Raw genomic sequence first — 25,333 nt, 5'->3', positions numbered from 1 at the left:
GCACATAAATGAGTAAATTTCCTTAGCAAAGGATAAATTTCCCTCTGAACCTTTGTTCTCATTGACTGATCAAGGAAATACACAGGTTCATCAGGAAGGGTTAACTTTATTTTAATGCTGAAATCTCAAAGGAGTTTATTTCTTTCTATGTGTAGAATGATGCTTTTGTAATAAAAACAATAATTTTCACATAAATACTTTATATTAATTCTCTAACATTAAAGTGAAAGCATATCTGTAGGAATTCATTTATTTCTATGCCCTAACCACAAAGGGTTAGGTTTTTGAGAACCTGGAGTTAATGTGTCTCCTACACATTCATAAATATCAGCTTTTCAAGCAAGCCTTTCCCAAGTACTGGGTTATAGTCAGATTACGGTTGAATTCTTTGACAAGTTACTGGGGTGCTGATAGAGGGTGTTGCTGAATAGAGATCCATATGCTTTAGATACTAGGTGTTCAGACAGTGGAAATGATATTCTCTGTGAAAATTCCCGGTCTGATATGTATCTTTCACACAGGTGGAGAGCAAGTCCACTTCTCCAAAGTGTGATGAAAGGTACGTACCAGTCGATGGGTACAACTTTTTTGCTTTGAAGAAAGCACAGGGTGATTTAGCTATTTACCCAGAATCCTGCCAAGAAGAGAAACCAAAGAAGAGCAACAAGGCCTGAACTTTTTAAGGACAATTATGTCAATAAACAGCCCAAACAAAAAAAAATCTATAATTTTTAATAGAGCTGCATTGTAAAGGATCTTCCAGGATGTTGAGCTTAAAAGGCATTCCCGGAAGTGTCCAAATCCACACGCCTACTGAATGAGATTATTATCATCATCCTTTTAACAATGCAAGATGACTGTCCCAAATAGCAATTCAACAACATTATGAAACGTTTATTTCTGGTAATAATTACCCAAGACTAGATCACTTTTATAGATGTTGCTAATTTGTGCCCCACTAAAATGCTGGGGAGCAAAAAAATTTCTGAGACAAGTGTACCATCATTATGTATTCATTTATTTTTTGCTCATCTATGTGTTTCTTTTGAAACCACCACAGAAATGTAAAGACGGATAGAAATTAAGATGTACACCCTAGTGCTTCAGCAAGGCTTGGCTTTAAACTGAACAAATTTTTCCCTTCCTCATCCTTGAAGCTCCCCTTCCCCTTCACTTGTTTTTCTGTAGAATCCTTTGTTCCACGAACTTAGTATCAATATTGACATCTCGCTGACCTCAATGTATACTTAATAGGGAGGTTCAGATGGCCAGCACCAGGGCTAGTCTTGAGACTGGCTACCTTGAAGACATGACTAACACAGCTGGCAACATGTAGCAGATTCCTATCAAAACTGCCCAGATCCTTTGTTTTCCTATAAAACTCGCAGTCTTGGGCTCGCAGTCTTGGAGGCATTAAACTACAGCCTCCTCTGCCTGGCAAAATAATGAACTAGCTTTCTTCTTTATACCCAAGCTCTGTCTTCACGTTATATATTTCGGCTCTGGAGCACAGAGGTCAGTTTTCAACAACACTTCCAGTCATGCAAGTAAGTTTTATTTCAGACATGCAATGCTGTCTACACCATGCTCAATGCTGGGAAGATAAAGAGGAACAGTTGTTATGCCCTGTGTCTCTAGATGAAGAATGTCCAATCACAGCTGTGTGGCCTTTTACAAATCCTACCTATGCTGCTGCTCGTTTGCTATCTCTCTCTCATTCCCATTTTCCACTTTAAGAATTTGATTCTCCCATTCAACTGAAGTCCTTTACACCTCACTGCTCTTTTCTCTCAGCAACAATCTTATCTCCTACATTACAGTTATAGCCAAGCTAAACATTGTAGAATAATTTGGAGTTTTCAGGGGCACCTGGGTGGCTCCGTCGGTTAAGCGTCTGACTTCGGCTCAGGTCATGATCTCGCAGTTGGTGAGTTCCAGCCTTGCGTCGGGCTCTGTGCTGACAGCTGAAAGCCTGGTGCCTGCTTCAGTTTCTGTGTCTCCTTCTCTCTCTCTGCCCCTCCCCCACTTGCGTTCTCTTTCTCTCTCTCCGTCTCTCTCTCTCTCTCTCTCTCTCTCTCTCTCAAAAATAAATAAATAAACATTTAAAATTTTTTTTAAAAAGAATAATTTGGAGTTTTCAAAGGTAGGAGGAAGTATAGAGAAGGCAGGTGAGAGCAGGTGAGGGAGAAGGGGAAAGAGAGAGATGGGAAGGTGTCTGTGTGAAAGATCCAAGTGAAAATCTCCATTGTATAATTGGAAATACTTATCTGCAGCTCAAGAGAATGATCTAAACTAGAGCTAATAAATATGGATAAAATCAGTTAAAGTTATAATGACCATATGACATAGATATTATTGGTATCCTCATTTTACAGATGAGGAAAGTGATATATATGGAGAGATGATGCGATTTGCCCAGGGTTACACACTATTCTGCAGAGTCAGAATTCACATTCTGGCGGTGTTACTTCAAGCTCTTAACAAGCTCTCAAGGAGCATCAACATTTAAGAAGACTACAAGGGAGCTGTCAGAAGGAATGGAAACCAGGAGACTTCCAAGAAGGCAAGAGTGGCAAGAGAGGCAAAGGTTGATGAATTTTGTATTGAATCAGTTGATATAAAAGAAAAGCTGTAGAAAGATTCTAAAAATATCTCATCAGCGTGAAGTGTGTAATCAGAACACCATAGCTGCTTGCTGGTACCGATGCTTGAGAAGGAAAACCTCACTAGTGTTGTTTAGAGAGGTCATGGCGAGGTCATGACTGCTGGTTGAACCTTGAGTTAGATGGGAGTGTCCTTACCCCTCCCCTGTAGTTTGAAATGTACATTCCACACTCCAGTCCCACACTAGGGGCTATTTTAAGAATGAAGCCTTGAGAAGGTAATGTGTTATTGAGACCACCTGGACTGTACTCATGGCTGAATGCTGTTAAGGCTTCTATAGAAACTTAAGATTCTAGCAAGCAGGTGCAGAGATCTACTCAGTTTGCAGCTGCGGGAGACAAGCCTCCTATGTCAGTTCCCTTGCTTATTAAACCCACCGCCTACCAATCTGGCTTGACCCTTTCGTCCATCCCTACTTGGCTTCTGTGTATGGGAGCAGTTTCGTGTTTCACCTAGAGAAACTCCTAAGTTTGTGAACTAAGAAGTGTGGTGACAATGGCATCAGAAAGGTGTTAAGGTGACTCTTAAACTGACTTTGCAGCCTGATTGTGGAAGATTGAGAATAAAAGAGCAAGATAATGCGATGCACCTATTTCCTAGAAAACGGAGGTATCGTTTTAAAAAAAAAATAGGGGAATAAGCTGGTGTTGGGAAAAGTTATACATTAGTTTGAGGGCGTATTGTGCTAGAAGTGACAGAAAGATATACAAATGGAATTACTCAGCAGATAAAAAGTAAATTTCTCAGTAGTCTCTTCAGAGTTTTAAGAGTAATTGGCATAGATTGGCACAGATTTTTGAAGCTCTTTGATCGGATGAGTTCTCCAAAGGATATACCTCAAGGGATCACAGGGACTGAAGTTCCAGTGGTCTAGAGTTAAAGACAAGAGGAAGAGAAGGGGTATATGGAAAAAAAGCTGCTAGAAACTTTAAGGAGCATGGGTAAGTCAATAATTTTTTTTCAAAATTTTCTTTGTTCAAATATTGTCAACTTCATATAAAGATGTTCTTACCACATTTCTTTGATTATAAGAAGGATATTTTCACATGTTAATATATTTTAATTGGCTTATACTTCACACCAGATGTATACCCTTAATACAGAGGGTTTTTCCCGCCATTCTTTTAAAATGTTTTTTAATGCTTATTTATTTATTTTTTGTGTGTGTGAGAGAAAGAGAAATCAAACAGGGGAGGGGCAAAAAGAGAGGGACACAGGGAATGCAGGGCTCGAACCCAGCAACCCTGAGATCATGACGTGGGCCAAAACCAAGAGTTGGATGCTTAACCGACTGAGCCACCCAGGTGCTTCTCCCCATTCTTGAGAAGCTTTTCTAAAATGATGTTGCATCTTCTGTTTTATAGTATCTTAGAATTTAAAAATCTATTTTACTGGTAGTCACAGACTTTCATATATGATTTTTAGATATTTTATTACTGTAAAAAAGAGAGATTACATGTTAACTCAGCTTATGTAAAGAGTGGGAGGACATAACATATTTGGGAATTTAAGATGCATTAATAATCCAGTGGTGGGATGCGAGTATGGATGCTAAGGGTCAGAAGAATAAGCTTGTTGTTTTTATGCCCCACTTTCCTGCTATGCAAATATCTAGGAGCATTAAAGAGATGACATACAGGTATCTGCTACATACATTGTTAATACTGCCTACATTTACAGTGTGGACAAGTGATGAGGAATAATAATTATAATGAAGCAGTTTTAAACAGGTTGAGGAAGAATTAGCCATAAGGAAGATACTGCTGAGATGCTTATGAAGGCTATGGAGTTGTCCCTTGTGATGTGCTTTGTCAGGCAGAACTAATTATCTGTGGATGATAAGAGAAAATATGGTGAAAAACAGCAGCCATTTCCCATAGCGGGAGTATCCATTTAAAACCCAACAACTCCCTGAACCATGAGATAATTGAAACAGTACCAAAGCTGGCAAGAATAACAAGGCCTGTAAGGGGTGGGGGCAGGCAGTGAAAATAACTTCAAACACATCTCAGAAAAATTAAATTTTATTTCCACCGATCGACATTATCCAATTAGAAAAAGAAGAGTGTTATTAAATGTACCCAAAGTAAGACTTTCTAACCAGAAAATTAATTTACCTTGCCCCCATGATCTGATGGCATGATACGTCTCTTGACTTCATACTTTGCAGTTTTTAACATGAAAGCAAACTTTACAGATTTTTTAGCATGTTTTTTCTATGTGTTCAGCTACCAAAATTAATATTTAAGGGTCTTTAATAAATGTGAGGGACTTTAATAAATGAGATTTTATAAATCTCTTAATAAAAGAGATGCTACCTAAGAAAACGTAAATATTTTAACCAAACTTTCAGACTCTGTGTCAAAAATGAAGTTATTTTTGAACTTGGATTCAGTTAATAGCAGCAAAGAATGATTTACAGGCTTGATGGCTGACAGTTCTGTCTCACACTGCCCGGCTTCAACATCCCAAAATTTCCAGGGCTGGCACATTGTTTCAAGAAGTCTTCAAGACCCAACATCTACGGGTCCATCCTGCTGTACTTAGACCTCGACTTTCTTTATCCTGGGACCAAGAAGGCTTCTCCAACCCCGGGCATCACAGCTGTGTTCTGGTCGGGAGAAAGGGGAGAAAGTAAAAAGACAAAAAAGTAAGGTAAGCCAGAAACTTGACTATGTTTAACTAGCACTTTAAGGAAACCAGAGTTTTATTAGAAAAAGAGGAAGAATACAGAGCATTAAAGCAACTAGTACTGTTTGTAAGTGTACGAATCTGATATCTGAAATTAAGAGAAATAAGAGAACAAGAATTCTGTATCTTCTAGACTTTGCGGGAACTGCAATAGTGGTACTAATACTTGTGTATTCGATAAAGGAATAGTCTGAAAATTGCAGAAAATTTACGGGCAGAATTTTTAAAGAATTCAGCAGAATTGCTGCTGGAAGCATTTTTGGAGTCAAACAAGAAATAAGAAAGGTAATTAAAAATGGATATTTGAACTTTATCAATTTATTTTCTCTGTGTTTTATATTGATTTTCTGTCACGAAGGATAATCAGAAGTTAATTATAAATGGAAACTCTGATGAACTAGGTTACTGACAGAAAAGACTGAATATTTCTATTATAAGTATTAGAGAAAATAGGATTTTTTTCCTGTAAATTGAAAATAATGATGAGATATAAATAAGGCTTTTATGTGTTTTGTTTTATATGTTCATTTCTTTGTTCCTGCTGAATTCCTAGAAAAGGATAGTGTAAGTTCTAATGAACTTCATTGCTATTCATGTATTCTTTTCTTTTCTGCTGCCTATCTCCGCATCTCTTCAAAAAGGCAGCATATTCTTTGAGTTTATAATGACACCAATACCTAAATGCAACCTGCAAGTAGCAATATAAAACCAACTTAAAATCAGGAGATTTCACAAATAACTTATTTATAAAGGGAATTTTTTAAAAAGCAAGAATGCATATGCTAAGGAAATATTGAATTTACCAAAATATTCGCAAACAATAATCACATTAGCATATTAAAAAGGAATAATGATTAGAGCATAAACTTACTGATGCTGACTAACATTATAATTGTAACAGGTCACGTAATTTCCTAAAACAGGTAAATGTACTCTTCTCAAATATGATGTTTATTTATCAAGAAAGAAAATTATTTCTACCCCCTTTTATCGGAAACTAATTATCAAAATATTTAAGGTAAAATATATGGATATAAAAGGATAATTATAAACTTTCCTGTGTTATGGAAACAAAATAAAACTGTCTAATAAAAAAATCTTTATTGTGAAAAGAGTCAAATTTTCCAGCCAATCTTTGAAAAATAACACAGGTTTTGTAATTCAATTTTTATCCATTAAAATGTCTATGTAGTAATTTTAAACACAATTTCTTTCTTTTAGTAGACTAGCATTTATAATTTATGGTATTTTCTACAGTATTTGCATGACGATGCTGAAAATTAGTCAGATATCAAAATTTTGGTAAAATCAAGGGCATAAATTACGCTGGCACTATTTTAAAGATACCTTATGATCAAACTGGGTCCATAATGACAATTACTAATGCAAAAATCATTTTTTGTGGTTCTCTAAATGAGCTATTTTAAAGCTGTACCTAGTTTTTGGCTTTTAGGTATTTGTAATAGACAGCAGCCCAAACAAATTTTATGCATACATGTATAACTTTAGGGTGAGGAAATCCTACACACTTCAGAGGCACATCTTGGCAGAGAAGAATGTTGAATATATGCAAAGGGATTCTTCCTAACTTACGTGAACTGAAAAAATGAAGCTGATTGAGTAGTTGCCTAGAAAGAGAACATAGCAAAAAGGAGTCAGTTTATGTGTGGTTAGAAGAGAGTCAAAGTATAGGAAGGAAGGGAGGTGTGGGGAAGGAAAGAAGGAAGAAAGGAGGGAGGGAGAAAGGAAGGAAAGAAAGAAAATTCCTGCCTGAGGTGGGGGGGGGGGTGGGGGGGGAAAGCAACTATTACAATATTTTTAGATTTTGTTTCGTTTCATTAAAAAAAAAATAACTGTTGTAGGGATGGGTCGATCCAGTGCAGTTTGGAGAAGTGATAGATAGTATGATCTTTCAATGATGCAAGTTTAGTGAATTTTTATATTTAGAAGTTATACTGGGAGTGGAGAGTGTATGCCCCTTTTTAGTGGCAGAATTCACTGAGAAGTAAACTTCAGGGAATTGCTTGATTGACATTTGGGAATTTGGGAGGTGAAATGAACTGAAGTGTGGGCCAAAACATCACAAATGGTCGGTGTAATAACTGAACAAAATTGTCTGGCTTGGGAGTCTGCAGTCAAAACAGTTTATTTCTTTTGTATCTCTTTCCTTGTCTTAAGGTTTACTCCTTGTCTTTTTATTCCAAACTATAGACATATTTACAGACCCAAATTCAATTAAAATCACATTCTAATGCTTCCCTTCAATCGTACTAGCAAACAATGATTTCTTCTTTTGCTGAATCTATTACACTTACAGTTTGGTTGACTTTCACAATATTTTTTGAAATTCAGTAAACCACAGTTTGAAATAAATCCCTTGCTCTTTACTTTGGAGTATGCTTCATAGAGTTCCCCATGTAAGATGCATCTCAATTATAAAATAGCACCTACAAATTAAAGCTCCTGCCCTTTTGAGTTTTAACTTGGGCTTCATGTTTGGAAACAGTGTTTTTCTCTGCCCAAGCTATCTAATCAGTATGGCAGGTCTGCTGCAGTGAGCACCCAGCCGTGGCTCCCGTACTTCTATTTCCACTACTCTGAGCACCATTGTGATCCTTACGAGTTACCACCTGGGTACCCCAAAATGAATTCCATGAATGCCACGTAGCCGGGGCTCCCGTACTTCTATTTCCACTACTCTGAGCACCATTGTGATCCTTACGAGTTACCACCTGGGTACCCCAAAATGAATTCCATGAATGCCACGTAGCCTGTACGTTAAACTACAAACCTACTCTCCATTCAGACATTTTCATATTATACAAAAATAGTACAAAAATATATTTTATATGCACCATTCATTTTGGGTATCTACTATGTAATTCTGTTTGATTTACCTCCTTAATGTGTGTGTGTGAGAGAGAGAAAAAAGTCTGTGTTACCTTTCTAGCTAGATCCTGAAGCCATTGAGAACAGATGAGTACTAAATACCCTGCATTATGTCACACATAATATTATTGGCTAGAGTAAAAAATAAACATAGTATCATAGTTGACAGTAAGCTGAGAGATGGAGTCTGAAACGTAGTGTTCTGCTTTATTGGAATTAATCCTTGGCATTATTTGGGTATTCTTTAAACCTCTGGCACTGCGCACACGTGCTCTCACACACACACACACACACACACACACACACACACACACACACACACACACACACTTTAGTTATTTCAACTTGCTAAGGCATCAGTCATACTCACTAATGGAAAGCACACCAAGGTCACACATGTGGATGACCACCCTAACAGGATGATATGCATGTTGTCTACCAGCATGGGATTCTGTCAGTCTCATGCATTGCACAAAATTGGAATAAATGCTTGTCTAATAAATATTTTGGCCGAGTGATCCTTTAGAACAAAGGTAAGGAAGGGATCCATCATGTTGAGTTAGCCTGATGTTGTTGGTGAAAGTGGTTCAGACTCCTAAAGACCTCACCAGCAGCTCTGTTTTGCTGGTACATAGAGTAGCAGTTCTTACTTCTTTGATATTCTATCAGAGAGGGCTGTTCAAATGCACATGATGCTCCCCAGAGTTACCAGCTTACTAAGATTAAGCACAGCCTTACTCCTCCTCTCAAGAAAGTCTATTGCCATAGAAACAAGTAAAACACTGTTTTATGAATATGTTAGAAAATGTAACTTATCAAACATGTAAATCATTTGCATTTTTCAGGATTTTATTAGTAGTAACAAATTGTAGCCTCAAAAAATGAATGTATCACACCAAATCTTTGCTACCCAGCAGTTAAGGACAACTGCCTAAAGAAACAACATTGCGTTTTGATCATTGGGTTTTCCTTAAAGTGCTATTATATTGATTTTGTGATCACTCTTCTATCAGGATAACCATGATACTTTCACATTGATATTTACTTTTGGAATTCATTTTTCAGTAGTTTAAGTAAACCTTGAGAGACCTCTTCTGAGGTCATCTTTGCTCTAGCACCTACCACGGTGCTAATAAAAAATTAGAAGATTGGTGTAATCATGATGTTTTATTTATATATGCTTTTATCACATGTCAGCCTTGTGCCAAATGCTCAAACAATGATAATGAAAACAAAACAAAAACAAAACATAGGCCCTTGTTTTCTTTTCTTTTCTTTTCTTTTCTTTTCTTTTCTTTTCTTTTCTTTTCTTTTCTTTTCTTTTCTTTTCTTTTCTTTTTTCTTTTTTCTTTTCTTTCTTTTCTTTTTTTCCCTGTCTGATGGTATAGGGTATATATGTAGAAGAATAATAAAAGTCTGAAGAACATTGTAACAAGTCTTTGTGGCCTCACGTTAGAGGATGGTTTTGAGGAGGCAAAATTAGAGACAGTGAGACTTTCAGTAGTGCATGTGAGAACTGGTGAAGACTGGAACTAGACCAGAAGGAGGGAAGGCAAAGCAGCACAAAAGAGAAAGTTGATCGGATAATCTTTTATGAGGTAAAATGAACAGCTCTTGATTATCGAGTAGGAAGCACAATGAGAGCCATGGAAGGGACGAGAATGACTCCAGAGACTAGGGATTGACTGGTGACCAAGAGTGGTATTAATGGAGTTTCGGAGAAGGGTAACCGATTCAGTGAGGGAAAGGTGAACTCAGTGTTGGAATGCTTAATTCGAGGCACCTTTGGAATTTAGTCATTCATATTCATCAGGCATTTGGAATCAGGGCAAAGGTCTGGGTATAATTTGGGAGCCGGCAGCATACACGTGGTAGTGCAAGACACAAAAATTGATGAAATCCTTCTCATAGCTTGTAGAATGAGAACTGTAGGGATTGTGGATTTAAAAAATGCCAACGTTTGAGGGGCAAGCAGAGAAAAAAACTGAAAGAATGGATGGTATTAGAAGGCAAATGAAGGGAGTGAAGATTTTCAAAAGTGACTAGTCCACACAGCACCTAGATATTGGTTGCTAATACCATTCTCTAGTCAAAGGAACCAGGACTCCTTGAAGAAATAACTGATTTTAGGGCTATGGCAGGGAGCACACAAGTGATCCTGGAACATCTTATAGTCCCAAAAAGGAAGTGCTAAAACACACACACTCACACACACGTACACACGCACACAAAAAAACAAAAACAAAAACAAAAACAGGTAACAAAACAAAATCCCACAACACATGGATAATATTAAGTCAAAGGAACACAGAAATCAACTGAAAAAGTCCCCCAGTAGCCAAAGATAGAAAAGTCCTCACTCCTTAAGTGCAGGCTGCTAGTAGTATTTTCTTGTCAAAAGTATAACACAGAGAGGAGCAAAAGAGTAGCTTTGTAGTAAAGAAAGCTTACAAACACTACCTCAGCCCAGTGGTCAAGGTTAACATCAACAGTGATAAGGTATTTCAATAGCATGTATCCTTATTTTCATGTGATGAGAATAATATTTTGCCTATGGTATTCCTCTCTATATTTCTAAACTGCAATCTAACCTTGAGAAAAGGGTTGTATTCTATAATATATCTGAGCAGTACTCTCCAAAACTGTCAAGGTCATCAAAGGCAAGAAAAAGTCCTTAACAGGGAAAAGATAAACATTGCTAATATGTTTAATGCAACATGAAGAGTATATAATAAGCAAGTATTCAAAAATGTGAACTTCTCTTTCCCTCTCCTCCTTGCTCTCTTCCTTCCTCTTATTACTGACGTTTAACAAACAGAAGTCTCTCTTGCAAATGTGGTTGTGTACATCTGCTTATTTGAAGATTTAAGGCTGTAGCCTTTCAAAACATTTCTCTTAAGTTCATACCTGTGTAACCCTCTCCCAGCACATCTTTATTTATTCTTGTCACATCTCAACTATAGATTAATTCAAGAAAACTGGAAAATAAGATCTCATCTGTAATAACAAATCTGAGATGGTCTCAGACAGAACAGTTTCTTATAACTTCCAAGGAGTTGAGATAAATCAAAGCAATTGAGAATGCTTACAGCTTTAGAACTGTCCCACCCATGAGACATGGTGTGTGGCAGAGATTAACTCCTAACCTTATAAAAAGTGATTCTTCCTGGATTTTCTGGACAAAATCTTTTTAGCGATAATCTCTCCCTTAAGATCACCCTTCCCTTTTAAGAAGTGATTATTCCAGGAGAATAAATACAGGAAGCTGAGGTCAGCTGTATATCTTGTAAGATACTTGTCTAGAGCAAAGGTCTTGGTATCTTGTGATGTAGAAACCCTGGGAAGCAGGCAAAATTGACTTGAGCATCCCTTTACCTCTTTTATTTCCCCTGTTAATGCTTCTGTATATCAGTTGGCTTTTTATGCCTGCCTATTTATGTAGCCAAAGCCTCTCATTGAATCTTACCACTCAGACCTGCTTTTCCTCACCTGGTGGTGCATACTCTGCCCACTTTCCCTGTCAACAGCAAAATTATCTCTCTTTGGTCTCATTCCTTCATACTTCTTATTTTGTTATTGTGTTACTAGCTCCTCTGCCATGTAACACATTTAGCAGGGGAGTCAACAAATAACATTGTAAGTAAAGGGCAATTCCCCAAGTAGGAATCGGAAGCCACTAGTCATTAGAGAAGGGTGAAAATTTCATGTATGTGTTGAAAATTTTCAGCTCCAGGTCAGAGCACAAAGTAGCTTCTAGGTAGGTTTTGGGGGGTGTTTATGTGGACCATATACATGAGATGTCCATCATGAAAAATTTTACATATATATTGTTTCATTGCATGTATATAATTCTTCCTTGCGTACATGTAGTATGTGTAAAGTTGCTTATTTGAAAATTTAAGGCTGGAGCCTTCCAAAATATCTCTCTTGACTTCCAATAGATATGCAAAAGAAGGAGAAATATATATATTAATATATATGTATGTATATTTAATATATATTTATTTATATATTATATATATTTAATACATATATATATCTATTTGTTAAGAAGAGTTCTTGAATGAATTCAAGATGAGTGTTAAAAACCAAAAGCAATGGGATTCAAGCCTTAACATTTTTAGAATCACAGAGAAATACTCAATTTTTTGTGTGAGATTTGTGGGAAACGATGTTGATCATTTGAACAACAAGGCTTGCTTACATTTCACATATTCGAAATATAAATCAACAAAAATAGATTCCGCAGCATGTTATGGACATAGCATTGAAATTGCAGGTAATTTAGTCAGTGGAGAATGAACACTAAGCACAAAGTATGTAACACATCCCACTAGAACTCCACAAGTTCAAAGCCGATGCTAGATGGCTAGGTCATCCAGGAACATAATCACTTACATTACTTAGAAAGGTAGAGGGTGAGTGGCTGTAACAAAAAGATTGGGGAAAAAATACAGTGGCTTAAGTAAGATGAGCGTTCATTTCCCTTTCGCTTGAAGTGTCAGGCATATCCAGGTTGGTAGGAATGTCTACTTCACAAGATCATTGTGAGACCCAGGTTCTCTTTCTGTTTGGTTTGCCCATTCATCATCATTGCTCTAGTCCTCTGGGTCTACAGTGCATCACTGACTCTTCTGTGTCCCAGCTCAGAGGAAAGGAAAGACAAGAAGACTTCCAGGACAAGCTATTTGCTTTTAAGCAAGTAAGGCAGAAATCTCACACATATTTTGTGCTCATGTCCCGTTGGTGAGAACCCGATCACATGGCCACAGTGTAAATACTGAACTTTGCTTCATATGATGAAAAGCTGATGTGTTACCTTCATCGTAAGGAATTGAATGCAATGAAAATAACAATATCCCATTATGTTTTTTAAGAGAGAAAATAAAAACATATCTATTGATCAAGGCATGTTGTACTCATTCACTAAATACCAGGCTTCTTCCTTTCTCCAGGTGATTTGGTCAGACCTAGCAATCTAGGATTTATCTGGTAAATCCATGATCTGTGGTATCTACTCGAGATACCAAAACTCAAAGTTTCTATGGGCTCAAAGAGAGCAACACTGGTAAATAAATCGGGACTGAGAAACAAAGGATTCACTGAGCAGTGCAGTAATTTTATGCTTTTTAGAAAATCATTCTATCCCGTGTTTTTAATTTCTAACTGAAGAGGATTATATTGTTATGTCATATTATATTATACTACATTTATTATATTATATTATATTTATTATATTATATATATTATATTATTTGTATTATTTTGGATTAGACAGTTCCAAATTCCCATAGCTCAGGATCCCTTTAGAAAATGTTGCACATTCACCTGACACTTGCCTGACATTTGCCTCCATTATACTTAAGTGCTCATAGATTTATCACTCATGATACTCAAAAGAAATGCTCTGCTATATAATTTGGATTTCAGCTTACCTTCTACATACTTTATATCATTGCAGTTGTCTTACTATGACATATTGCAATAAACATGCTGCTAATGACATGCATATTTTACATTATGGTTCTAAGAAAGGTGAAAAAGTCCTCTTTTTCAATATTTAACTGTTGAATGCTATGGAAGATGATCATGGTCATGGCTATTATACAAATCCCTAGGGAAATCCTGGTAAACATTAAAAGAATCAAATTCTAGGTATGCAGTTACTACTGTCCAAAGATTTCATAAGAAAACATGGCTGAAAGATGTGCTTTGTTTAGTCTATAAAATTGCAATGAAATTATAATAGTAAGTTTAACATCATTAGAAAATAAATTATTTTTCATGTTTCTTTCTGCATTCTCTAGTTAAGATTTGCATGTGAGGGACCTGAAGCACAGGAATAACCTATGAGAGAGTCATTAGTAACAACTATATCCGACATCACCTTGGGTGATCCAAAATCATGCAAAGATCTAGGCAACATTAAGTGGCTGGTATTAGGGAACTCTATAGAGAAGAAGGCCTCACATGTTTCAGCATAAACAGGCTCCAAAAAGCCATGGCATTATGAGTAATAATAATGTTACTACCTTTTTCTCATGATAGGAGATACGAAATTAGCTAGTAATGATACCTTTGACAATAAAGGACAGGAAGAAATGGTTTCTAGGCATAAACAGGGGCTAAACACCAGGAAAGAGACTTATGAAGGACCCTCAACAGGAGATTCCTTATAATGTGCCACTTTGGCATGCAGGTTATTTTGAGCTCAAGACAATGAAGGCCCAAAAGACTAATGAAGAGCTTTTGTACCTTCCTTTTAACTACCACTCAGAATTTAGATAGAGGGCCTGGTCCAGGAAGAGAGCTATCAGCAGAGATAACTACAAACAGTATGGGCTAGGTTGTGGGATGCTGTGGGAGGTTGGCAGGGCCTGTTTATTCAAAGTCCCTTCTGTGTCCCATTGTTTCTGCCTGGCATGGCAAACACTTGTTTACCAAACATTCATTTACTCTTCCCATCTTCCTATGAATTGTCTTCCCTTTCTTTCTTTCTTTCTTTCTTTTCTTTCTTTTCTTTCTTTTCTTTCTTTTTCTTTCTTTCTTTTCTTTTTCTTTCTTTCTTTCTTTCTTTCTTTCTTTCTTTCTTTCTTTCTTTCTTTCTTTTCTTTCTTTCTTTCTTTTCTTTCTTTCTTCCTGTCTTTCTTTCTTTCTTTCTTTCTTTCTTTCTTTCTTTCTTTCTTTCTTTCTTTCTTTCTTTCTTTCTTTCTTTCTTCTTTCTTTCTTATAATGTTTAGTTTTGAGAGAGAGATAGAGAGTGTGAGCAGGGGAGGGGCAGAGAAGGAGACATAGAACACTAAACAGGCTACAGGCTCCACGCTGTCAGCACAGGGACCCACGCAGGGCTCCCAACTCACAAACTGCAAGATCATGACCTGAGCTGAAGTCTGACACTTAGCCGACTGAGCCACTCAGGTGCCCCCGTCTTTCTTTTAAAGCCCCAGACCACTACCCCCTTCTCCTTAGCTCAGGATGGCATATGAGCCTTAATTGTCTGACTAACTTTAAGACTCTCATGTCTTTGTGGGGCTCCTGTATGTAGAAATTCAGTTTGCTTTTCTCCTGTTACTCTGTCTTATGTCAATTTAATAACAGACCAACCAACAGAACCTAGAAGGGTAGAGGAAAGATTTTTCTTCCCCTATACTTGCAGGTACTGATTTAACAGTGAACAAATATGCAATCCCTTTTTTCTACCCACTGATTTAAATATTGATACATAGTTATATATCATATAGACACATGAGTTTTGTATTACATATTTTAATTAAATTGGTTATATTGGAAGGGCCCCACAAAAATTTTTCCCCAGGGCCCTACATATTCTACGGGGAGCACTGCCTTCTAAAATATTGAGAGATAGAGAAAAAATAGATATTAAGTTTTTGTATATTATGAGAGAAGTTTTGTATATTATGTAAAATATTTTGTGTATTTTTCTTTTGGTACCCCTTTGAGAAACTTCAGTCATGATTTAAATTGTTATTCTGCCTGTCAGATCAATATTTCTTTTATGAGCAATACCAGTTTCACAAATGAGAAAATACAGACGGAAAAAGCGATAATCCGGAGATTACCTAGTAATAGAGCTGAGGTTTGAGCCAAGTTGTATCTGACTCCAAAAGTCAGTCTCTTCAATACAACACAACTTGTTCTTCATCTGGTGAGGGAATCTTTCAGGCTGTCCGATTTTTGTGATAGTAACACTTAGACTCATCCGATTCCTCTTGTGTTACCATGGTATCAAAAACAATCTCACTTTTTTTTTTTTAATTTTTTTTTCAACGTTTATTTATTTTTGGGACAGAGAGACAGAGCATGAACAGGGGAGGGGCAGAGAGAGAGGGAGACACAGAATCGGAAACAGGCTCTAGGCTCTGAGCCATCAGCCCAGAGCCTGACGCGGGGCTCGAACTCACGGACCGCGAGATCGTGACCTGGCTGAAATCGGACGCTTAACCGACTGCGCCACCCAGGCGCCCCCAAAACAATCTCACTTTAATTTGATTACTTAAATACTCTTTACTAATAAAGAATAAACTGGCTAGGATTATCTGATCAGATATTCCCAGTAATTGTCTTATACATCATAATTTGCTTGCTGTGGGTTTGATTGGGTGAATACATTCTCTGGAGTCAGACGATTGCCTGAAAATGACACAGTTAACTAAGTTTCTCTCTGCAAATATTGAGGATTAGAGTCTACCACACTTATTTCCTCTGACATTTCTAAATCCTCAGGATGTAAATTATCAGTATGTAAGCATCTACTGATCTTTCATCATCTTAATTTCAACATAAGTAGTACCTGTCAGTCTCTGGCCCATATGTGAGTCAATAAATATATATTAAATGAATGAATGAATGACTATCTGAATAGTTTTGCATCCATACTGACTTAAGATGGATGATTATTGAGTAATTTTAATAACCTAAACTATCTTCCAGATGTTATCATATCCAAAAATTAAAAGTTTTAAAGTTAATATTCTGATAAAACTATAAAGATTCAGTAGAAAGTAAATTAATAAAATATATTATTATGGTACATAAAATTGTAAAAATATTATTCACAAGAAAATATGTATCTTAGCTGTATGCAATAATGTTTTTAATCAAAATCCTCTGATATATCACTGCTCAAAGACAATATAAAAATTGATGCTGTGGAGAAAATCTGACACAAGAAAACCATATAGATACATACTATAGTTTATTTATAAAAAAATTTGAATTAAGCATTGCATTCCTTTGTTTAGTAAATGCTTAACAGTTGATACAATAAAATTTAAAAATCATGCAACCTAACATTAATAAAGAAATACAAAAAGGAATAGATTTTTTTTTTTTTATTTAATTGGTTGTATTCCAGAGAAGCCAGCTTGGGGGAGGCAGGTCATGGGATCTGGCTTTCATTTGTTAATGAATCATTTTATTTTTCAAAGATGTTGGTGGGTAATCAGGGAGACAGGTCAAAGCCCTAGTTGATCCATAGGGTAGACCGATCAATGGAAAAGCACAATGGGCCGGAAATGAGCATTGTTTCTACCAGTAATGATGATCTAATTTATAACAATAAAAAAAGAATGTGTTTGCTATTATCAGAGGTCGTATTTCTCCTAGAATGAGTAAGGAAGAAGGTAGAAGGAATTAGCTCTGTGCAAGAGGTTTATATTTAGAATTTGGTCAAATGAAAACCATGCTCAATTCAGTCTGTATCTCTTGAGGCCAATGCTGTTCCTTACCACAGTAATACTGAGTGGCGGTTTGCCACTGAACCATTAATATTCTCAGATGCTTTCAAAAATTCTATTTTATTACCATGTATCCTATACAGGAACCAGAATAATCAGCCAGTAGTCACTCCAATAAAAATTCAGAGAGTGAATTAATTGATGGATAAAGCATTTTGCAACTGGCATCATAATGGTTACTTGATTTATTTATACCATTCAACCTTTAGAATATTAATTACCTAGCCTTCTTAGGTAGATGTCTAATTGAAATGATGAAAATGTTCTATCTCTTAGCTTTTAAACACTTGAAACTGATACATTTCTGACCTCTCTGTATATTTCTTCACATTTGATAAAGTACAAATATATAATAATGAAATTGAAAACAATTCCTGGTTAATAGGTAGAGACTTCCTGCTATATGAAACATTGGTTGTGAATCAATTATTTATGTCACCTGACTTAATACCATCCTGATAACAGATATGTGTTTTCTTAGATAACTGGTGCTGGGGCAATAAAATTAAAAAACAAAATCTGCTCCTAACCCAGACAATTCTCCATAAAAGTAACAAAGAAATAAAACAGTTTTTTCATTGTTTTTCTTTTCACCTGGCACTTCCACTGTTCTGAAAGAATTGAAGTGAAAATAGCATCCAAGAGAAACAAGAAGAATTATCAGTGAAAAGTGATGCCTTTATAAGAATAAAATGCTTTTTGTCAGGGGCGCTTGGTGGCTCAGTTGGTTAAATGCCCAACTCTTGCTTTAGGCTCAGGTCATGATCCCATGGCTGGTTATGGAGCCATGGAGCCCCGTGTCTGGGTCTGCAATGACAACAAGGAGACTGCTTGAGATTTTTCCACTCCCTCGCTCTCTGCCCCTCCCCCACTCATGGTTGTTCTCTCTCTCTCTGTCTCTCTCTGTCTCTCTGTCTCTCTATCTCTCCCAAAATCAATAAACTTAAACAATGTTTGTCATAAAAAAGCAAGTTTATTATGCAATGAACATTAAATCAGAAAATGATGTTCATCATAGGTAATCTGCTAAATGTCTGCAAAAACAGAAAGAGATCTCTTTTCTATAGCCAGATAGAACCTATTCCATACTTGTTCTCAGAATAAACAATAACTAGTCCTCAAGTAAAAGGACTTGAGAGCACTGTTACCATGCATAGTTCATCCTAGATTCCCCAGGTAATTGGGGTGACTATGTTAGCTAACTGACTTTATCCAAAAGAGAAACAAACTTCTCAGATCTTTATGGCAGGAATTAGTTTTGCAACTTAGAGCAAGATACTCAACAAAGTTAGCTTTCTAACCCCTTCATAGAAATGGGACAGAGGGGTACTATCCTATGATGTTTACCTTTCAAAAGGTGGCTCTCAGGTCCTTGCGCAAGACTTTCTTGGATCCTAAAGCTGACAAAAGGCCTATCTAGTTTCAAAAGAATTTATATACATTCAAAGACAGGAAAAGGTACTGAAAAGTTTTTTACAGTAAGTGCTCTAAGAAAAAGAAAGGGAAGCAAATCTTTTCTTTTATTTTCAACAGGGAGAGTCAAACTTCTTATTTTTAATTTGTATTTGTCCTCACACTGGGCATATATAGTTTTCTTTCAGGATTACCTTGCTGATGGCAATAAATTCAGAGCATAATGAATGCCATAATTTCTTCCTTGGAATATCCTCATTTCTCTGTTTATTTCCCATTTAGTATCATCCTAGTGTTATTGAATTAGAATACCCAGTAGCTTTGCTTTTAATAAGCCGTTTATTTCGGGGCAACTTGGTACTTTGAACCATACTTTGTATGAACCACATACATACATACATAATACACATATTACATATATAAAAATATATACATAATAATATATATTTCTAAATCTCTGTGGGTAATGAAGAAGTCTCATGCTAGAGGACCTTAATATCTCAGGGTATCTGACTTGAGCTTTTCTAATCACCACAGTAAGCATTTTCTTTATAAACACTCTTATTTTTGATAAATGGGATTATTTTATAATTGGGATTGGTGGTACAATCAGAAGCTTAGGAGGAAGACAGACTTCCTAAACCTTAATTTACTGAATCTTAAAAATGGAATTTTAAATGGCTACTTTGAATAGAACAGTTACTTGGTGCCAGGCATAATTCTAAGCAATTTCTATATAGTAACACTTTAATCCTTAAAACAAATATACCCAGTAGATACTACTATTATCATTCTTTTTTTACAGAAAGGAAACAGAGGGTTTTAGCCACTTTCCCACTTTCCCAAGCTCACATAGTTAACTAGCTCCAACACTGGAATTGTGGCTCTGTGTCCCAATTTTTAGTAGGTACTATGTTATACCCACCTTACAGGATGATGTAATAAAGAGGTAAATTAGATGATGCGCCTAGTGTGATGCTCAGCACAAAATAAGCACTCAGCAAATATTACCCTCTATTGCTGTTTTGTGGTTCATCGGTTGTTGCCCTTTTTCTTTGTTAACTTCAAAAAGCCTTCATTCAACCTGTTCTACAGGCAATATTAACACATAAGTGCAGAATCTTAAGGTTGGGAAATTTTGAGTATTTTGATATTTTTAGTTTTTTAATATTACAAACTTTTTTGAAGTTAACAAGGATTGAATGTAAAACCTATCTGCATATGGAGACTGAGTGCGGTTTGGGGTTTTCTGATCCTAATAATTCTTTTGTTCATTTATTCATTGATTCAGTCAATAGGTATCTGTTGAGTGCCTACTAAATTCTAGACACTATGCTCCATGAGGAGTCCACACTTAAAAGATTTTGAGAATTAATGAGTATTAGAAGTTCAAGGCCCAAAGAGATTCAAAACTATTATTAGAGCTTAATCTTCAAAGAAAATTAGCATGAGCTGCACAGAAGACTCAAAACCTTTTGAATCTGCCCTGTCATCTTTCTCTAAGTGATTTGTCCAGATTATCTGTTACTGTTTCCTCAAAGCAAAATAGACTTGAATGACCCAAGATTTTCATTAATAGTTGTCTTTCCTTTCCTTTCCTTTCCTTTCCTTTCCTTTCCTTTCCTTTCCTTTCCTTTCCTTTCCTTTCCTTTCCTTTCCTCTCTTTTCCTCTCTTTTCTTCTCTTTTCTTTTCTTTTCTTTTCTTTTCTTTTCCTTTCTTTTGTCTCAGCTAATTGCTTTTAGAGTGCCTCTCCATCTGAGATAGTCTTAGTTAATATTTTAAGATTCTGATAAAAAACCTTAGCTTCCTTTCAGAAAACTCAAAGCCCATAAAAGCAAAATGATGAACTTATGAATGGTGGAAGCAAGAAGTCTGACATGATAAAAAATATTCAAATTTGAATAATTAATAATAAACATAATTATACCCTTGAAAGTTTCTTTTGTGCTTCTCACATTGGGGTCAGTTCTTTCTACCATCACCAGTGGTAACTGCAGGTGTGGGAATCCTGTTGAGTAAGCATAACAGGATTTGGGTGGTTTGGTTTCAAATTCCAGCTCTGCCTCTTATTATGTGATTTAGGGCAGTTTACTCAATCTCTTTACATCTCAGCTTCCACATCTGGAAAATGGGTTGATATTGTAGGGGAGGAATAATAATTTTCCCTCTACCCTTCTAAGTTCTTATCTGAGATCCCCAATAATAAAAGACAGATTAACCAGGAAAAAACTCAGAAGTTTAATAACATATATACTTCCTGTGTATATGGGAGATTCATGGGAGATAACACAGGAAAATAACTTGCCTGAAATGACCCAAGCTACCACCTTAAATATCATCTCAAGCTAAAGACAAAAGATGTTGGGGGTGGGGAGCCGGTTATGAGAGGTTATCAGATAAAACACAGCAAACAAGGGTAGTGTTATCATGTAGATTTGGGTCCTTGCTTTCTCCACTGATAAGAGTTTCTAGAGCTTTAATCATCTTGGTATAGAGAGGAAGACACCTTTACACGTTGAGATTGTCCTTACAAATGTAAAAGTCTCTTACAAAAGAGTAACTAATGTTACTTTTCAGAGCTTCTCCTAAGTTTGCTTTTTCTTAAATATAACCAACTCAAGACAGTCCTTATTCCAAAAAGACATATTTTGAAGTGGCAAATGCTGCTCCCCTTTAATATTATTATGCGCTTCAAATTTTAGCTGTATTAGTCAGGTAAAGAATGTAAAGCAATTATTAAATACTAACTGTGAGTGTTAAGTGAGAAAATTAATTCATAAGTGCTCAGTAAATCATGAGCCCAATAAGATTCTAAGATTCTATAAGGCAAAGACTTTCTGTCTTTCTTTCCATATCCCCCTTTGCACTATTTCAATATAGCTACTGGAATGATCCTGTTAAATTAAGTAAGAGCAAAATATACACATCCTCACCTTGATCTATCCTCACCGTGATCCTTACCTGGTCTGCATTCCATTTGTTCTCTGACCTCATTTCCTTCTACTGTCTCCTTTGCTTTCTCTGCTCGGGTCATATGAACTCAGGACCTTCTTGCTGTTCTTGGAGCAGGAAAGGTACAACCTGTACCCCCCATCCCCCTACCCCCCAAAGCCTACACAACTGATGTACTGATGTTTCCTCTTTGAGAACACCTTGTGACCTATTCATTTCACAGCTTGCTCCTTACTTTCTTGAGTTCTTTACTCATATGTCACTTTCTTTTTTGAGCTTTCTGTAACCATCCTATTAAAAATGACAATTCGCCTCCCAACACTTCCTAGTCTTCTTGAAGGCTTTGCTTTCCTCCATTAATACTTATTACTACTTGATATATGCTAGAATATACTTATTTATGCAGTTTATTATTGGCTTCCCCCACTAGAATACAAACGTTATGAGGGCAGGGATTTATGTCTGTTTTGCTGAAGACACAGGAAGAGTCTAGTATTCATAAGACCCTCGATAATCACAAGATAGTATAAATTGTCCAATCCAAAAAAAGTAGGCACTTATAATTGTTACAGTATGGATAAAAGAAGTAATGTGGATAAGAATCTGTAGGATGGTATTATAATGGGGGAGACATGAATTGTAACTTAAGATGATTTGTGCAACTGAGGCAATGAGAGAGAAACCAGTCGGGAAAAATATAAAGTTATATCATCATCGATTATTTTAGTTTTTTACCATTTATTTTAGGTAATCAATGCCTAGATATTTAACCAGCATGCCAGATATTGTCATTGATCTTAGCCAGTTTGCTATATCATACAATATCATACAATCCAGTACCTCACATTTTCTATTAACCAGAAATGTCCCATAATATGTAAATGTGATAAACTAATAGTGTCCTTTAAATCCCAAGGAATGGTTCAGTCTGAGAAACCCTTCAAGAAAGATCCTATACATTTATAGGTAACAATTAAGTTCTAATTTTAAATTAAGCAGTAGCCACATCACTTGAGAATGCTACGGACTTCTGCTACCTTGCCCATTAACTAAGTTAGGTTAAATTAAATTAAATTGAATTAAATTAAAAATTTGAGAAACTGCAGAAAGGGTTCTCTTTGCATTTGTTAAATGAAATGTGGATCTGTTTTGAATAACGGGAGAGTATCTTTAGTTTTGTAGAGCTCTGATTTATACAAAAATTATTTGAGTGTTTTTCTGTACTGTATTCTCTGAAATACCGTTTACCAATTTGTGACATCCCCATCTTATCTCAGAAGTATTTATGTCTAAAGAAAATTGTGGCCCATAAAAATGATCTTCCGTAGTGGTGCCTGGGTGGCTCAGTTGGTTAAGCATCTGACTCTTGATTTCTGCTCAGGTCATGAACTCATGGTTCGTGAGATCAAGAGTTGTATCAGGCACTACAGTAAATCGTGGAGCCTACTTGGGATTCTCTCTCCCCAGCTCTTTCTGCCCTTCCCCTGCTTGTGTTCTCTCTTCCTTCTGTCTCTCAAAATAAAGAAATAAACTTAAAAAAATGATCTCTCCTAAATAAATATATGATATAGAATATAAAAAAACCACTGAGCTTTTGATTTCACTAATTTTATTTTTCTTGCTTACATCTAGGTCTTGGATGACTCAAATGAAATGCTATTATTATTCTTAGACAGTTTCATTGCTATCAGCTATACTTTGCATATTACTCAGTGACTTACATTTCTGTGACATCTCCAAATGATATTTACCTTTGATAGAATGTGGTAAAAATATATTCTTACTGAAATAAACTAATTGAATTTGTTTCAGATACCTTTCAGAACCTACACTCTGAAGCAGTCTATGCATTTGTGTCTTTGTTTTGATTGTTGTAAACTTAAGGTTTTCTCTAAGTAAATTAGTGAGAAGTCCAGAAATATTTATGAAGAGTTTATCTCATTAAAAGTAGCTAAGGGAGTTTAACAAATTATTTTCAATGTTAATTCATTTCAATCTTTCCTATTAACATGCAACCCGAAAATTTTATCATTTTGTGAATTAATCAGTATTATTGAGGGCCCATACAGTTGCTTATCTTTAATGTAAAATGCTTTAAATTTGTTTTCAGTTGTAGAAGTAATCACACATTTACCAGCATCTATGAGGGCAGGAATTATATCTAATTTATTCTCCTACGAGACTGTTTAACCATGTCAAGTCCACAGTAGTTGCTCAGCAAGTATTTGTAAATTAAATCATTAATAATCATATAACTAAATTTTCTGTAATTGTTTGCTAATTTTTTTAATGTTTATTATTTTTGAGAGAGAGAGAGACAGAGAGACAGAGAGCAAGCAGGGGAGGGGCAGAGAGAGAGGGAGATACAGAAACAGAAGCAGGCTCCAGGCTCTGAGCTGTCAGCAGAGAGCCTGACATGGGGCTCGAGCTCACAGATCACAAGATCATGACCTGAGCTGAAGTTGGCCGCTCAACCAACTGAGCTACCCAGGAGCCCCAATTGTTTGCTATTTTAAAAAGAATTGCAGTATGAAAAAAAGCATAATATCAGATACAGTATTATCATCAAGACACCTACAGTTTGATAATTGTTTCAAAATTTTTAAACTTTTAATTTTCCCTGAGATAGCCTATAATATTTTTTCTTTTTCATTTCCATATGTTCTGATACTAAGTTCAACTCAGACAAACCAATAAGGTGGAGTAGATTGGATGCAGAGAGGGCAAACCTGAATTGACACGTGTGTGGATGGACCCCTTTTCTGACTGATGTTACTTGGAGCTAATCTGGAGCTATGCATTGGTTTCCTTTGGCTGATCCTAGTTAAGACCTGTGGTGCTAATGTCCATACATATTAGCATTTTTGCTCTAAAACGTATTCCAACTGAGTCGATAAATTGTGTGGTCATTCTACCAATGATTCCCTCTTTCCACAATGACCAGCCTGCCATCCAAATTTTCAAAGTTCCCATCCCTGACTACCTAAAAATGTGTAGGGAGATTTAGAAAGCAGACTCTCACTTGAGAAATTCTAAAATTAAGTGTAAACAAACACAAAACTCATGCAAACTACTATTCCTAAATTTTTTGAAGAAATGAGCTCACAGAGCAGTGCCTGAGATCTAATTCATGTATTTTAGGATTAATTCAGAAGCTTTAGTCCAAATGTATCAGATGCTTCATGTCAAGCACCAGCAGTAGCAATGCTATTAGCATCATAATGAAGGACACAATGACACATTAGATACCAAAAGAATGGCTTATATTTTTCCTCTCACAAAATTACACAAGTTGGCAAACATCTAAATTTGTATTGAAAACTTCACTTCTTTTAGCGGTAGCTGGATATTGCCCCAACTCTACTTTTCCTTAATTTGCAAAATATTCCCAGTACATACATATCTGGGCATAGGTACAAGTTTTAAATATTATAGTCACGGCCTTAAAATAATTTATCTTTTTGTG

The 25,333-nt window shown here is 36.1% G+C and overlaps 1 long non-coding RNA gene across 1 annotated transcript in view; it reads left to right on the top strand.

Annotated features, from left to right (window-relative positions):
- The first annotated feature begins 2,370 nt into the window (after positions 1 to 2,370).
- LOC123383103 overlaps positions 2,371 to 25,333 on the top strand; it is a 164,698-nt gene continuing 141,735 nt past the window's right edge. Inside the window, exons 1-2 of the long non-coding RNA XR_006592469.1 lie at positions 2,371 to 3,605; positions 5,146 to 5,319. This is a non-coding gene — a long non-coding RNA (uncharacterized LOC123383103). The remainder of the gene's footprint in view (positions 3,606 to 5,145; positions 5,320 to 25,333) is intronic.

This window comes from Felis catus, chromosome F2 (genome assembly GCF_018350175.1).
Source record: "Felis catus isolate Fca126 chromosome F2, F.catus_Fca126_mat1.0, whole genome shotgun sequence".
Lineage (NCBI taxonomy): Eukaryota > Metazoa > Chordata > Mammalia > Carnivora > Felidae > Felis > Felis catus.
The sequence above is the reverse complement of the archived record's forward strand: the minus strand, read 5'-3'. Positions and strand labels throughout refer to the sequence as shown.